The sequence below is a fragment of the Bombina bombina genome, chromosome 5, assembly GCF_027579735.1.
Source record: "Bombina bombina isolate aBomBom1 chromosome 5, aBomBom1.pri, whole genome shotgun sequence".
In the NCBI taxonomy this organism is placed as follows: domain Eukaryota; kingdom Metazoa; phylum Chordata; class Amphibia; order Anura; family Bombinatoridae; genus Bombina; species Bombina bombina.
In genome coordinates, this window is record NC_069503.1 from 191,703,068 (window position 1) to 191,718,230 (window position 15,163).

Sequence of the window (15,163 nt, forward strand, 5' to 3'; positions counted from 1 at the left end):
TCAGGTTTGCACCACTTTACCCTCTGTGGGTGTCTTCCAGCCAACGAGCTCTGTTCCTCGGGACAAGGTCTTTAGGAGGGATGAAGAGGCTAAATGAGGCTATAGATTCTTCTACTACAGGAAACACTCTGTGAGGCCCTTGCAGGAGCTGAATGTGGGGCAAAGTGTCAGAGTTAAACTGGATGATGAGAAGAAATGGAAGACACCTGCTACAGTAATTGGATGCTCTCCAGAACCAAGGTCTTATGTAGTCCTTACTGATGGAGGGACAGTTACAAGTTGAAATCGAAAACATCTTCAGCCAGTACCTGAGAGTTTGGGACTGGATGCCTCAGTACCACTGCCGGTGGGATCCCCTGTTTTAAGAGGGGTGCCTTCCCCTCAGCAAGATCACAGTGGGGATACTTCTTTGCTTCCAGCAGACTCTCAATCACCTTCTTCTGTATCAGAGGACAGTTCATGTAGAATTACATCAAGTGGAAAGGTGATAAAACTTCCAGCCCTATAACGGGATTAGCACTAGTTAGAGCAGTGACCAGAAGAATGGGCAGAATAATCCCATGGTCACTGTGGACTAGGGTAGTCTACCCCGATGTTCAAGTCAGGATTGTATTTCATGTTGCTTATGTATATATTCTCTTTAACTTGTTATTCGTTGTATACTAAACAAAACTATTTCTGTATGCTTCTTGTATACCTTGTTATTTGATGTATTCAAAAAGAAAAAAAATGTATGCTTTGTCCTTTGAAAAGGGGGAAGATGTGATGAGAGTGGGAAGTAACGTCACTGGATGGGGGCGTGGTTTAGGAGATTGATTGTCTATGTCGCAGTTACCAAATTAGATGTGTTGTACAAACTGTATACCTCTATGCAATAAAATAGTGTTGTACCTTCTATGCTGTGTCCTGCATCTCATGACAGAGTCCCTCCCAACTTCTTTTTTTGTAACAGACTATACCCATTTTCTGGGCTGACTTTTTTGCAGGCTGTGGGGGGATCCCAAGAGGAAAGTGCTTGCCGCAAAGATTCAAATGTGGGAGGATTAGGGGGCTGGTTAAACAAAATATCTGATAAAAACTTTAGTGTACAAATCAGGAATTTGTGTGGCTTCCTTGTTCCTTCTTTTTTGTATAGCACATATGATTTATAGACTGCTATCTGTGTTAAGTATATGGCTAATTTTTCTTGTGGTGAACCAGGTTTGGTTGTATGCACTGATCAGCTAAATCTACTCCCCCCATATATTTGCTGTACTCAACAATGCACTTTGTATTTTGGATTTTTTTTCCCCTGACAGGCACTGACACTATACTTTCATCAAGCATTATGGATAGCATGTACACTTCTTTTTTGTTGGTGTATTGAAAGGCCAGCACATAATGATGGCGTAAAGCTGATTTGGTTCCTCTTCAGTTTTTTGCCATGTCTTCTTCTCGGGGAAACCTGTATGATTTTTGCGCACTGTGCCACAGGCTAGGGTTTTAAGATAAAATACATTTTTAAACAAATCTATGATGTTATAGTACTTGTCGACCCATAGATGGTAAACTTTGTTAAGCAAGGGTAGGAGGAGAACCTGCACTATTGCCATTTGTGCCCATAGGATCTGGATAACCAGGTGGATTAAGATGGCTATCTTTCCTTTCATAAATGCTAAAGGCCAAGTATAACCTGCAGTGTATTCACACAATTTATAAAAGGTTATTCCTTAGCGTGAATGCTTAGATGGAATATATTGCTTAAACAGCAAGCTTCCCCTAAATTTCATCAGGGCTTCATCTACACAGATGTTCTGTTCAGGGGTTTAATATTCTGAAACATTTCCAGACAGATGTTTTAGCAGGGGCTGTAGCCTGTATAGCCATATGTCATGCAAGGGGTCATATCTAGGGTTGCACTGGGCATTGTCATTAAAATGTAGAAAACACAGCAGTTGTTCATATCTATTCCGCTTCCTAATTCCTGTAAAAAAGAGGGGTAGCCAGGATGCGGGGCTTGTGCCAGTAGGAAAGTATGATGGGTTTTTTCCCTACACACCTTTACCAGTGCCCAAACGTTTAATTTCTGTTTGGTCAGTGGGGTGCCAGTTGTTTTTCTTAATGTTGTAAGAACTTGGATTAGCTGACATATACTGGCTGGCTTAGCCATATTCTTAAATATATCGTCATTCAGAAACAGTTTTAAATAATGTATTGGCTCACAAACTGAATTGCTGGTAGTGATGCCAGGATTTTCTGTAAATAGGGGATTTTAAGAAGAAGTTAAGTTTTGGGGTACCCAATTTTCGTCCGAGATTGTTGAATGTTCTGAATGCCTCCTTTTAGATGGTGGTAGACTGGGAACACCATCACTTGAAGCCTCACTTAGGGGCTCTATATCAGATGCTTTTAGAGTGTCACTATCAGATACAGCAAAGGTGTAACTTCTTGAATCACTTCTGTGGAATAATAACTTGCCATGATGCAAAAGGTGATTTTTGTTTATTTTGTACTCACATAACACCAACACCCTCAATCCACCCACCAATTCTCACTTCCACCCCCAATTCCCACTTTCACCCCCAAATCCCACTTTCACTCAACAAAATAAACCCTACACATCACCCAAAAAATATAACAGTACTGATCCCAGTGATCAGACCTAAGAGGTTAAAAATTTTTTTTTTACTCCTGCCTAACACTAACTCCCTCAACCCACCCACTAATTCCCACTTCCACCCAACAAAATGAGCCCTACACACCACCCAAATCACAGTATAAAAAGCTTCAGGTTAATCAGACAGAATGCTCTGGTAAAACTGATCACAGACAAAGTTCAGTGATCATAAACTGCAGGAAATGGTTAAAAACGTAAAAATTGTGAGCAATGACAAAAAAGGTAACATTTTAATTAAAAAAAACAAAACAAAAATCACACCCTCAAAAGTACTGAACAGTACTATTGTACTGATCAAAGTGATCACAGCAATAACACTGTGATCAGTACTTAAAGAGTTAATTTTTTAAAATAACATTTATTTTTTAATTATAAATGTATATAACTCTGTGGGAAACTATGTAGCAGTGATCTTTCTGCCTCTCTCACCTCAGATCACACTGAGGAAAGAGAGGCACAGGCAGTGCTAACAGCCAATGATTTAAATTATTGGCTGCCAGATTGTTTCAGTGGCTGCTTGTCAATGCAATCTGAGGCTCTGATTGGATACTGGGGGACTGCCAGAATTGCCAGGCAAATCCCAGCATCAGATCCAGCGCACTATATATTACAGGGGGAGACAGTGATGTTCTATACCTCCCTAACGTTGTTAAAGCCCATCGTTTCCAGGGATGGAATGGGGTGGGGTTTTTAAAATGTAATCTAGATTTTTACATTTTAAATATTAAATTCTATGTTAAAACCACTAAACCTTTACAACTAAGTTGTTAAATACTAACAGGTCCGTCCATAATTTTTGCAAAGAGTTTATTAGGAACCAATACATATGTGGACTCCTTGCTCAATGTGCTTAGAGGAATATGGCTACACCTCACTGACAAGACCCAATGAAGGCCGAAATGATCATCTGGGGTTGCTGTGTTCCTTGTTCAGAGAGGAATTGTCTGGTATTTCGGCGCTGGACTGACCGCAATAGGCGGGATCAGACTGATATACTACAGGAAAGTTCTACTCTGTGAAAAGCATTACTGGGCTAAAAAGCTGCACCCAGGTGGTAAATTGCCATAGAACAGGCTAACAATGGTATTGAGCCAGTTGTTCGTTCCTGTGAGTGCACTTCTCTCTGTATGTGTTTAGTCTCCCTATGGGAAAAAGGGGCAACCAGAAGTTGACTCCTTGCTCAATGTGCTGAGAGGAATATGACTACACCTCACTGACGAGGCCCAATGAAGGCCGAAACAATCGTCTGGGGTTGCTGTGTTCCTTGTTCAGAGAGGAATTGCCAGGTATTTTGGTGCTGGACTGACCGTAATAGGCAGGATCAGACTGATATACTACAGGAAAGTTCTACTCTGTGAAAAGAATTACTGGGCTAAAAAGCTGCACCCAGGTGGTAAATCGACATAGAACAGGCTAACAATGGTATTGAGCCAGTTGTTTGTTCCTGTGAGTGCACTTCTCTTCTACAGCAAAACAGTCCAAATGATTATTACAGGGCAACTAGCTACCACAATGACCAATTAAATAAATCCCTTCAATTTATAAAAACAATAGGATGGATCTGGGTATAATGACTTTACTAAGATTTGTTTTTATAATGTAAGAACTTCCAGTAGCAGTGCTGTATCATCTTGCAATAAAAATGTACCAGCAGACTAAGCAGAGCAACATTACCAACTCCACTGCAGATGAAGCTCAGAAAGCAGACAAGTGTTACCAGGAAGCTTGTTGGGAAGAATAAAAAACAGTAAAAAAGCATGCAATCCTGTCTTTCCTTCTTAATATGAGGAGAGTCCAAGGCATCATTCCTTACTGTTTTGAAACACTGAACCTGGCCACCAGGAGGAGACACAGACACCCCAGCCAAAGGCTTAAATACTCCCCCTACTTCCCTAATATCCCAGTCATTCTTTACCTTTCTTCACAGGAGGTTGGCAGAGAAGTGTCAGAAGATCCGGAGTAGTTCCTTATGAAGGGTATCTACCCTTTGAAATGGGACTGGAGTTTTAAGTAGTCTTGTCAGCCTCTTGGTGAGGGCATTGACGAATATTAGAGTCTGGAGATGCAGGGAGAGTCTTTCTTCGACCGCATACAGACTCGTAATAACAGCTCCTAAGCAATCAGTGTTGAAGAGTTACACTGCCTGCTTCCATCACTCAAGTCCATGTCAGGAGTGATGCTACAAGACTGTCAAACTTGAGAGGCTGTGTTTTGTTCCACTGCATTGATTCCGGTAAGATTGTTTCATTTTTTTTACACATATAATAGCGCAAGAAGACAGGGTCACAGTGTTGCTCCTTTTATCTGTATGGAATCAAGGGTTAATATCTCCGGAGGGGGATTATTGAACAGTGGGGATTAATCACATAAGTTTATTTGATTATGCTGCGACATGTGTGAGATGAGGCTCAGGCAGATGTTGGAACGTACAAGTTTTTTTGACTTTCGTTTTGAGAGCTGCGCAACCTGAAAGGTTTGGCAAGCTTTCTTGCTATTATAGCAGGGGCGGTCCTGCATTGCGCACCACGTAACTGGGTGTGGTCACATATATTTCCTCTTTCCTGACCTTGCGGTTTACCGGAGAAGAAGTGGTTTCTCTGTTTGGCCTAGGTCATAGGAGATGGTGAGTTCCCCAGCCATTGGGGGTATAAAGGTGCCATTTTTTCTTATTATTCAATAGTCTGCTTTGTAAGCGCAAGCTATGGAGGATTCTGATGCATTAGAGGGTACTCCCTCTTTATCTAAGTCTAATACCTGTCTATATTGTAAGGAGGCCGCGGAATACCCGCCCGCTCAACTATGTTCCATATGCCTTGATAAAGTAATCATGTCAAAGAAGGTTAATATGTTTGATACCACTGAGCCATCCACCTCTTAAGGAGTCTCTGTCCCGTGAGGTGCGCACCCTACAGTCATCTCCTAATACACATGCAGCTTCCCGTAGCACACCTAATCCTCCATCTGGAGGGGGCCTTTTACCACTAGACTTTACTGAGCAGTTGCAAACAGCAGTGTCTGCTGCCTTTAGTGCTTTACCCCGCCCTGCTAAGCGCAAGTGAAAGGTTAAATATTGCTATCCTTCCCTGGGGTCATCTACTAGCTTATTGGATTTATCTGATACAAGATTATCCGATAATGAAGGCGCCTCTAATACTTCAGAGGGAGATTTTTTCTGGGTCGGAATCTGCTGCCTCTAAACCTCCAGCTGCGGAGGAACCTGACTTTAGATTTAGGATTGAGCATTTAGGCTTTCTGTTGAAGGAAGTTTTAGCTACGTTAGAGGTCCCAGAGCCCAATTTGCCTGAGGCAATTAGTTAGGGTCTATGAGGACAGGGTTGTACCACAAACTTTCCCGGTTCCCGTAAAGATGGCGAACATTATTAAGAATGAATGGGAAAGGATTGGTTCTTCATTTTCCCCTTCTTCTTCCTTTTAGAAACTGTTCCCGGTCCCGGACTCTCAATTGGAGTTGTGGGGTTCCATCCCCAAGGTGGATGACTCTATCTCCATGCTTGCTAAATGCACTACTATCCCGCTTGAGGATAGTTTGTTGTTTAAAGAGCCCATGTATAAGAAGATAGAAACTCTGTTAAGAAAGATGTTGCAACATACAGGATATTTGTGTCATGTTCTGTCTCAGGATATCATGTGAGAGCCTCATTGTCTGGAACAGTTGCTTTAAAGGAAGATTAGTAGAAGCCATACTGATTGAAAATGAAAACAAATTTATTTAAACAACAAAATACTTTGTTTAAGCAAATACTTGCAGAATATTTAAATATGCTACTTAGGTATGTTAAGACCACATACAGCAGGAGTGAAAATAAAGAAAACTAGTAAGCAGAGATGCAGATTCAAAAAGGAAAGTCTTTCTCTTGGTACTAACTGAAATGTAAGATTTGCACAAGGCAGAAAACAACTTGCAAACTGGTAACAGGTTTAAAGGTAAAGTCTCTCTCCTTGTAATTGCTGAGTGCAGAAATTGCACAATGCAGGAAACAACTTGCAAACTGGTAACAGGTTTAAAGGTAAAGTCTCTCTCCTTGTAATTGCTGAGTACAGGAATTGCACAATGCAGGAAACAAAACTTGAAGATTGGTAACAGGTTTAAAGGTAAATGCTTTCTCCTGGTAATACCTTGTAAACAGGTGCAAAGGAAATCTTTCTCCTGGCAATGGCCAAGTGCAGGAATTGCATAAAGCAGGAAACAAACTTGTAGATTGGTAACAGGTTTAAAGGTAAAGGCTTTCTCCTGGTAATACCTTGTAAACAGGTGCAAAGGAAATCTTTCTCCAAAGAAATACAGGAAACAGGTTCTGACTTGACAAAACAGATCCAATGTGAAGACAAAAATGCAGACTAAAAGCCATCCTTAAATAGGGAGGTTTTGCACAGGGTTGGTTCTGATTAATTCCAGAATTGAGAACACCTGTGTGTTGCACAGGTGTAATAACAAGTAAGGCAAATAGTTATTTATCAGATCTTTTAAGATCCATGCTATTGCTAGAACTGGCTGTGGCTCAACATGTAAGCAAACAGAAAAAGCAACCACAGAGCCACAGGTTCAAATCCCCACACAGCCCTTCTTAGCAGAATGCCTCCCAGACCTTTTCTTTTTCTTTTTTGTCTGGAGGCTTGGTTCATGACAGATGCCCCCTCCAAAGAGCGCACTCTGGGCGCTCAAAGCCTGTTCAAACATCTGAAGGTGGGATTTACGAACAAGTGTTCCATTTGAAGCCCTAATACAATCAGATGGAATGGATTCTTTGCTTGGAACAGCTGCCCGAGATTGGGGACCCTTAGAAGATATCCCTGTAGGCATAACAAGAGCTGAAAAACCAAGACAGTTTTGATTTAGAGGTTCCTGATTATACCCAGCAGCTTGCAATAGACTGGCTGATGGGCAGGGTACCTCCGGGTAGGAAAAGACCTCTCCTTCAGAGTCAAGGAATTCGTTATCTGGGTCATATCTGCCTAATGGGTAGAGTACCTCTGGGTAAGGTATGACCTCTCCTTCAGAGTCCAGGAATTCATTTTCTGTGTCATTTATATCCAATTCAACCATCTCATCCAATTCTTTCTCAGTCAATGAGTAGCTGGGTGAAGGTGGTACAAGGAGGTGTGGATCTTTAGAATTGGCAGAGTCTGATTCAGCTGGAAGGTTTGTCACTTTTATGTCTGATGAGTGACTTTTGTTAGCTGGATCTCCAGCCAGGGCAGAAACAAGGTAATGTGCAGGATTTCCAGGAGGTATTTTTGCAGAGTTCCCCAATGTGGTTGATGCAGAAACAGACGCAGTGGTATGGGTAATGGATGTAGTTGGAGTTGTACTCCAAATGACCATCTGTTTCAAATCAGGTACCATTTATTGAAGCGTATTAGAAAAGGTTGTTTGTAGAATAGATGTATTCTCAGTAGCTGGATCCTCTCCAGGGGTATCTTTAAGTTTGCTAATGGAAGAATAATTTGTTCCCTTAACATCAGAGTCCATTTTAAACTTGGCTGTATCTCGACTTGATCCTCTAGGGGGTCTTACTGGACACCCTGTGATGCGGTGACCAGTTCCCCCACAATAGAAACAGAGGTTAAGTTGTCTTCGCCGAATTTTCTCCTCTTCTGTTAAGGGTTCTTTAAAACCTTTCCTTGTTTGGGAGGTAACTTTAGACAAGGTTTCGGTTGGGAGAGATAACATTTCCACCAGCTCCATGAAGTTAATCAGTATATCCTTAATAAACTTTAACACTGATTCCAATACAGCAATAATCCCAGAGGGCTCTCTTTTATGGTCTTCACATTCTGTCATGTTCTGTCTCAGGATATCATGTGAGAGCCTCATTGTCTGGAACAGTTGCTTTAAAGGAAGATTAGTAGAAGCCATACTGATTGAAAATGAAAACAAATTTATTTAAACAACAAAATACTTTGTTTAAGCAAATACTTGCAGAATATTTAAATATGCTACTCAGGTATGTTAAGACCACATACAGCAGGAGTGAAAATAAACAAACAAAGTAAGCAGAGATGCAGATTCAAAAAGGGAAGTCTTTCTCTTGGTAATAACTGAAATGTAAGATTTACACAAGGCAGAAAACAACTTGTAAACAGGTAGCAGGTTTAAAGGTAAAGTCTTTCTCCTTGTAATTGCTGAGTCCAGGAATTGCACAAGGCAGGAAACAACTTGCAAACTGGTAACAGGTTTAAAGGTAAAGTCTCTCTCCTTGTAATTGCTGAGTGCAGGAATTGCACAATGCAGGAAACAACTTGCAAACTGGTAACAGGTTTAAAGGTAAAGTCTCTCTCCTTGTAATTGCTGAGTGCAGGAATTGCACAATGCAGGAAACAACTTGCAAACTGGTAACAGGTTTAAAGGTAAAGTCTCTCTCCTTGTAATTGCTGAGTGCAGGAAATGCACAAGGCAGGAAACAAACTTGAAGATTGGTAACAGGTTTAAAGGTAAAGGCTTTCTCCTGGTAATACCTTGTAAACAGGTGCAAAGGAAATCTTTCTCCTGGCAATGGCCAAGTGCAGGAATTGCATAAAGCAGGAAACAAACTTGTAGATTGGTAACAGGTTTAAAGGTAAAGGCTTTCTCCTGGTAATACCTTGTAAACAGGTGCAAAGGAAATCTTTCTCCAAAGAAATACAGGAAACAGGTTCTGACTTGACAAAACAGATCCAATGTGAAGACAAAAATGCAGACTAAAAGCCATCCTTAAATAGGGAGGTTTTGCACAGGGTTGGTTCTGATTAATTCCAGAATTGAGAACACCTGTGTGTTGCACAGGTGTAATAACAAGTAAGGCAAATAGTTATTTATCAGATCTTTTAAGATCCATGCTATTGCTAGAACTGGCTGTGGCTCAACATGTAAGCAAACAGAAATAGCAACCACAGAGCCACAGGTTCAAATCCCCACACAGCCCTTCTTAGCAGAATGCCTCCCAGACCTTTTCTTTTTCTTTTTCGTCTGGAGGCTTGGTTCATGACAATTTGTTTCAACCGGCAGCGGTGGTTGCTGGAGCTGCTACCTACTGGTGTGACTCCTTATCTGAGTTTATCAAGGTGGAGGGTCCCCTCAACGTGATCCAGGAAAGAATTAAGGCCTTAAGGGTGGCTAATTATTTTATTTGTGATGCAAATATGCAAATTATTTGCCTGAATGCTAAGGATTCAGGTTTTTCTGTTCAATCCCGTAGAGCACTCTGGCTGAAGTCCTGGTCTGCAGACATGACTTCTAAGTCCAGACTTCATTCCCTCCCCTTTAAGGGAAAGATTTTATTTGGTCCAGGCCTGGACTCAATTATCTCCATAGTTACTGGAGGCAAAGGTGCCTTTTTACCGCAGGATAAGAAGAACAAGCCTAAGGGACAAGTCCTAATTTTTGTTCCTTTCTTTCTGATAAATCCCAATGTCAGCAGCTCTCCACAAAGCCAGAGCAATCCAAGGGGACTTGGAAGCCGACTCAGTCCTGGAATAAATCCAAGCAGAGCAAAAAGCCTGCAGAGACAAAGTCGGCATGAAGATCATCCGGCTCTGGATCATGTAGGGGGCAGACTGTCACTCTTTTCAGATGCTTGGTTTGGAGACGTACAAGACCCATGGGTTCTGGAGGTCATCGCTCAGGGATACAAGATCGGTTTCAAGTCTCATCCACCCAGGGGCAGATTACTCCTATCAAACCTGTCTTCAAGGCCAGAAGAAGCCTTTCTGGGGTGCGTGAAGGATCTCTCTTCCATAGGAGTCACTGTCCCGGTACCTCTTGCAGAAAGAGGTCTGGGGTACTATTCAAACCTTTTTGTGGTTCCAAAGAAGGAGGGAAATTTCTGCCCGATTCTGGACCGAAAGTGCTTAAACAAATTCCTATCTGTACCCTCGTTCAAGATAGAAACATTAAGGTCCATCCTTCTCTTAGTTCAGGAAGGACAGTTCATGACCTCTATAGATCTGAAGGATGCTTACCTTCATGTTCCAAACCACAGGGAACACTTCAAGTTCCTAAGGTTTGCGTTCCTGTATCAGCACTTCCAGTTTATTGCACTTCTGTTTGATCTAGCTACTGCTCCAAGAGTTTTAATGAAGGTTCTAGGGGCTCTGCTAGCAGTTGCCAGAACCAGAGGTATAGCAGTAGCTCCATACTTGGACGATATTCTGGTTCAAGTACCATCTTGTTGTCTGGCAGAAGACCATTTGAAATCTCTTCTGTTTCTTCTTCGATCTCATGGATGGAAGATAAACTTAGAAAAAAGTTCTCTTATTCCCAGTACCAGGGTGGAATTCCTGAGTACTATAATAGACTCCATATCCATGAGGATATTCCTTACAGACCAGAGATGTTACAAGCTAACTTCCACTTGTCTTGCCCTCCAGACCTCCTTAAGGCCCTCTGTGGCTCAGTGTATGGAGGTGATTGGTCTCATGGTGTCCAGCATTGACATCATTCCTTTTGTCAGATTCCATCTAAGACCACTTCAGCTGTGCATGCTGAGACAGTGGAACGGTGATCATTTGGATCTGTCTCAACAGATTTCTCTGGGCAACCGGTAGAGAGAATCGTTCTCCTGGTGGCTCTGTCCAGATCACCTGTCCCAAGGGACACCCTTCTTGAGACCATCCTGGGAGATTGTGACTACGGATGCAAGTCTATCAGGATGGGGAGCTGTTTGGGGTGCCAGGAAGGCACAGGGCCTGTGGACTCGAGAGGAATCCCTCCTCCTGATCAACTTTCTGGAACTTCGATCAATCTTCAATGCTCTGAAGGCTTGGCCGCTTCTGGGTTTGTCCCAGTTTATCAGATTCCAATCAGACAACATAACCTCGGTAGCTTACATCAACCATCAGGGGGGAACGAGGAGCTCCCTAGCAATGAGGGAAGTATTTCAGATTCTGGAATGGTAGGAGGCCCACAACTGCTTGCTGTCAGTGATCCACATTCTGGGTGGGGACAACTGGGAAGCGGATTTCATCAGCAGACATTCCTTTCATCTGGGTGAATGGTCTCTCCATCCCGAAGTGTTTGCAGACAAATGGGGGATGCCAGAGATAGATCTCATGGCGTCCTAGCTCAATTCCATGCTACCCAGATATGGGTCGTGGTCCAGGGATCCTCAAGTGGAGCTAATAGATGCATTAGCAGTGCCTTGGAGGTTCAATCTAATTTACATTTTCCCACCGCTACCACTTCTTCCTCGTGTAGTGGCCCTCATCAAGCAGGAGCAGGCATCAGTGATACTGATTGCTCCATTGTGGCCAGGAAGGATGTGGTTTGCGGACCTAGTGGGGATGTCCTCATCTCCTCCATGGAAGATACCTTGCCGCAGGGATCTAGATTCTCTGAGGCTGACTGCATGGAGATTGAACGCTTAATCTTATCCAAGAGAGGTTTCTCTGAAAGGGTTATTGACACTCTCATTCAGGCTCGTAAGCCTGTTACTCATCTCATCTATCACAAGGTGTGGAGAGCTTACTTATTCTGGTGTGAAGAGCCTGGCATAAGGTTAAGGCTGCCAGGATTCTTTCCTTTCTCCAGAAGGGTCTGGAGAAGGGCCTTTCTGCCAGTTCCCTGAGGGGACAGATTTTGGCCCTTTTCTGTTTTGCTACACAGGAGGCTCGCTGAGCTCCCTGACGTGCAATCTTTCATTAAGGTTTTGATTAGGATCAGACCTGTTTTTAGATCTAACACTCCACCTTGGAGTTTGAATCTTGTTCTTAAGTTTTTGCAACGGGCTCCATGTGAGCCTATGCATTCAATTGACATTAAATTGTTGTCCTGGAAGGTTCTCTTTCTATTGGCTATTGCATTGGCATGCAGCGTTTCTGAAATGGCTGCCTTGCAATGTGAGCCTCCTTATCTGGTGTTCCACACTATTAAGGCTGTCCTACGTACATGCTTGGGTTTTCTACCTAAGGTGGGGTCTGATTGTAACATGTCCTTATGTCCTAATCCTTCTTCTTCGAAGGAACGTTTACTTCATAATCTGGATGTGGTTCGAGCCTTGAAGATTTATCTTCAAGCTACTAAGGATTTTAGGCAGACTTCTTCCTTATTTGTTACTCTACTGGGAAGCGTAAGGGTTTGAAGGCTTCTTCGACTTCCTTATCTTTTTGGTTGAGGAGTGTTATACGCTTATCTTACGAGTCAGCGGGTTTTAGACCTCCTCAGAGGATTACGGCTCATTCCACTAGAGTGGTAGCTTCCTCTTGGGCCTTTAAGAATGAGGCCTCTATGGATCAGATTTGTATGGCGGCTACATGGGCCTCCTTACATACTTTTTCAAAATTCTACAAGTTTGACGTTTTTGCTTCGGCTGAAGCAGCGTTTGGGATAAAGGTTTTACAGGCAGTGTTGCCCTCAGATTAGGGTCCACCTTCTTTTACTCCTCCCATTATCATTCACTGTCCTCTAGAACTTGGGTATAGTTTTCCCAACAGTAAGGAATGATACTAATATCATATCATATATACTGATATTAAGAAGAAAAACATAAATTATGCTTACCTGATAATTTAATTTCCTTCTGTATGAGGAGAGTCCACGGCCCCGCTCGTATACTCCGATGGGCGGACCAAAATTTGTTTTTCTCTTCTGGCACCATTTATACCCTGATATTTCTCCTATTGTTCCTTGTTCCCTTGGCAGAATGACTGGGATATGAGGGATGTAGGGGGAGTATTTAAGCCTTTGGCCAGGGTGTCCTGGTGGCCAGGTTCAGTATTTCCCAACAGTAAGGAATGGTGCTGTGGACTCTCCTCATACAGAAGGAAATTAAATTATCAGGTAAGCATAATATATGTTTTTCATATAAAATATTTAAAATGATACATCCTACTTCGTGCATCATTGTATGCGCTTACTGTGTGTAAGTGAATATATTAATTACACTTTTTATAATTGATGTATACATAGCTTATGTTTTTTTATAACCTGAGATATGAGCAACTATATTTAAGTACAATATCAGGATATAAAAGTTTATATGACATTTGCAATGAACATTTTAAAACTGGTTAGTAAAAAAGGTTCCCCAAGACAACCAAGAGTGATCATAAAAAAATTAAGTTTAAATCTAAATACTAATTTGAGCTCAGCTTAGTGTACTGTGTTACAGAAGCACCCATGAATGATGTTTTTGAGTTTTGTCTGCCAACTTAGGGTTTTCCCCAAAATCCCAATGGTGCAGGCATCTAACCAGAGATTTTAATACACAAGGAACATTCAGTTGTGCATCTGGTTCCTCCACTGAGCCCGGTTGTATCTGGTAATCTGGACTTGGGTTTAAACACTGACATAAGGAACTAAATCCTGAACCCATATCCTGCATCACCTAGAGAGAGAGAGAGAGAACAATATCAGCTTGTAAGTAGAAGGTGCTCCAGCTGGAATAAAAACATATTATATGTACAGAATACATACAAAAAGAAATGTTAAAGGAACATGAAACCCAAAATCTTTCTCTCACAATTCATACCATTTTAAAAAACTTTCCAATTTACTTATATTATCAAATTTGTTGAAGGTTGTAATTTCTCTGTAGTACAAGTTGACTTGTATATCAATTTAACCTTTTCAGACAATGTCCGTTATAACTATTTAAGTTTTATTCATGGAAATCAGAAGTCAGTGCAAAAATATCTATTTTGTTTCACAAAGGTAACCAAGCAGATGTTTACAGGCTACCTCTGTGGAAATAATATCTGCCGTTTGTGAGTTAAGTTTTACAGTATGGTTAGCAAGAACATAACACACTGATGGCATAAGTGGAAAGACTACTGAAAAATTCTAACCTGTCAGGAGTTTAACCGGAGGCATCCGATACCGGTGGAGCAGATCAAGTGTTCAGCAGCGTGCAGGGAAGGCTGTCAGCGTGTAGAGACAGAGACTGCTGCAGGCGTCCGTAGCTGATGACGTCACCGGACTCAGTACCTTGCTAGTGTGAGAGACTCCTTCCATGGAGATGGGGTAGAAAGTAAGCACAGAGGTAAGTGACTTTCAGTAGATAGTGTAACAGTAAAGCGGCAGGTAGAAGAGAGAACTTCAGACAGTGTTCACTGCAAATGGAACTAAATTAACCAGCAACAGGAGCCGGAAGGAGGTGGTTTAAATAAGGATCTGTTGAGGCTTAAAGGGACAGAAGTAATCGTAGGGTATAGAGCAGTTAACCCTTACATAGTCCCCCCTCAAAGAATCACAGTGAGGGTCAAGGCCTGGGCCTGTCGGGGTTCCGTCTATGGCACAGGGAAACCAACCTAGGAGTGAAGATATTGGAAGCAGGTTCCCAAGAGTCGTCTTCATGGCTGAAATCCTTCCAATGAACGAGGTAATAAAGGCGACCATATCTGATACGGGAATCGAGAATGCTATGCACCTCGTACTGAACATCAGGATCCACTCCGGGGGCTACGTCTGTGGGAGCAGGGTTGGTGGGTGGAGAGGCACAAAGTTTGACTAAGGAAACATGGAACGTAGGGTGTGTCCTGAAGGATGGGGGAAGCTGCAAGGTGACGGTAACA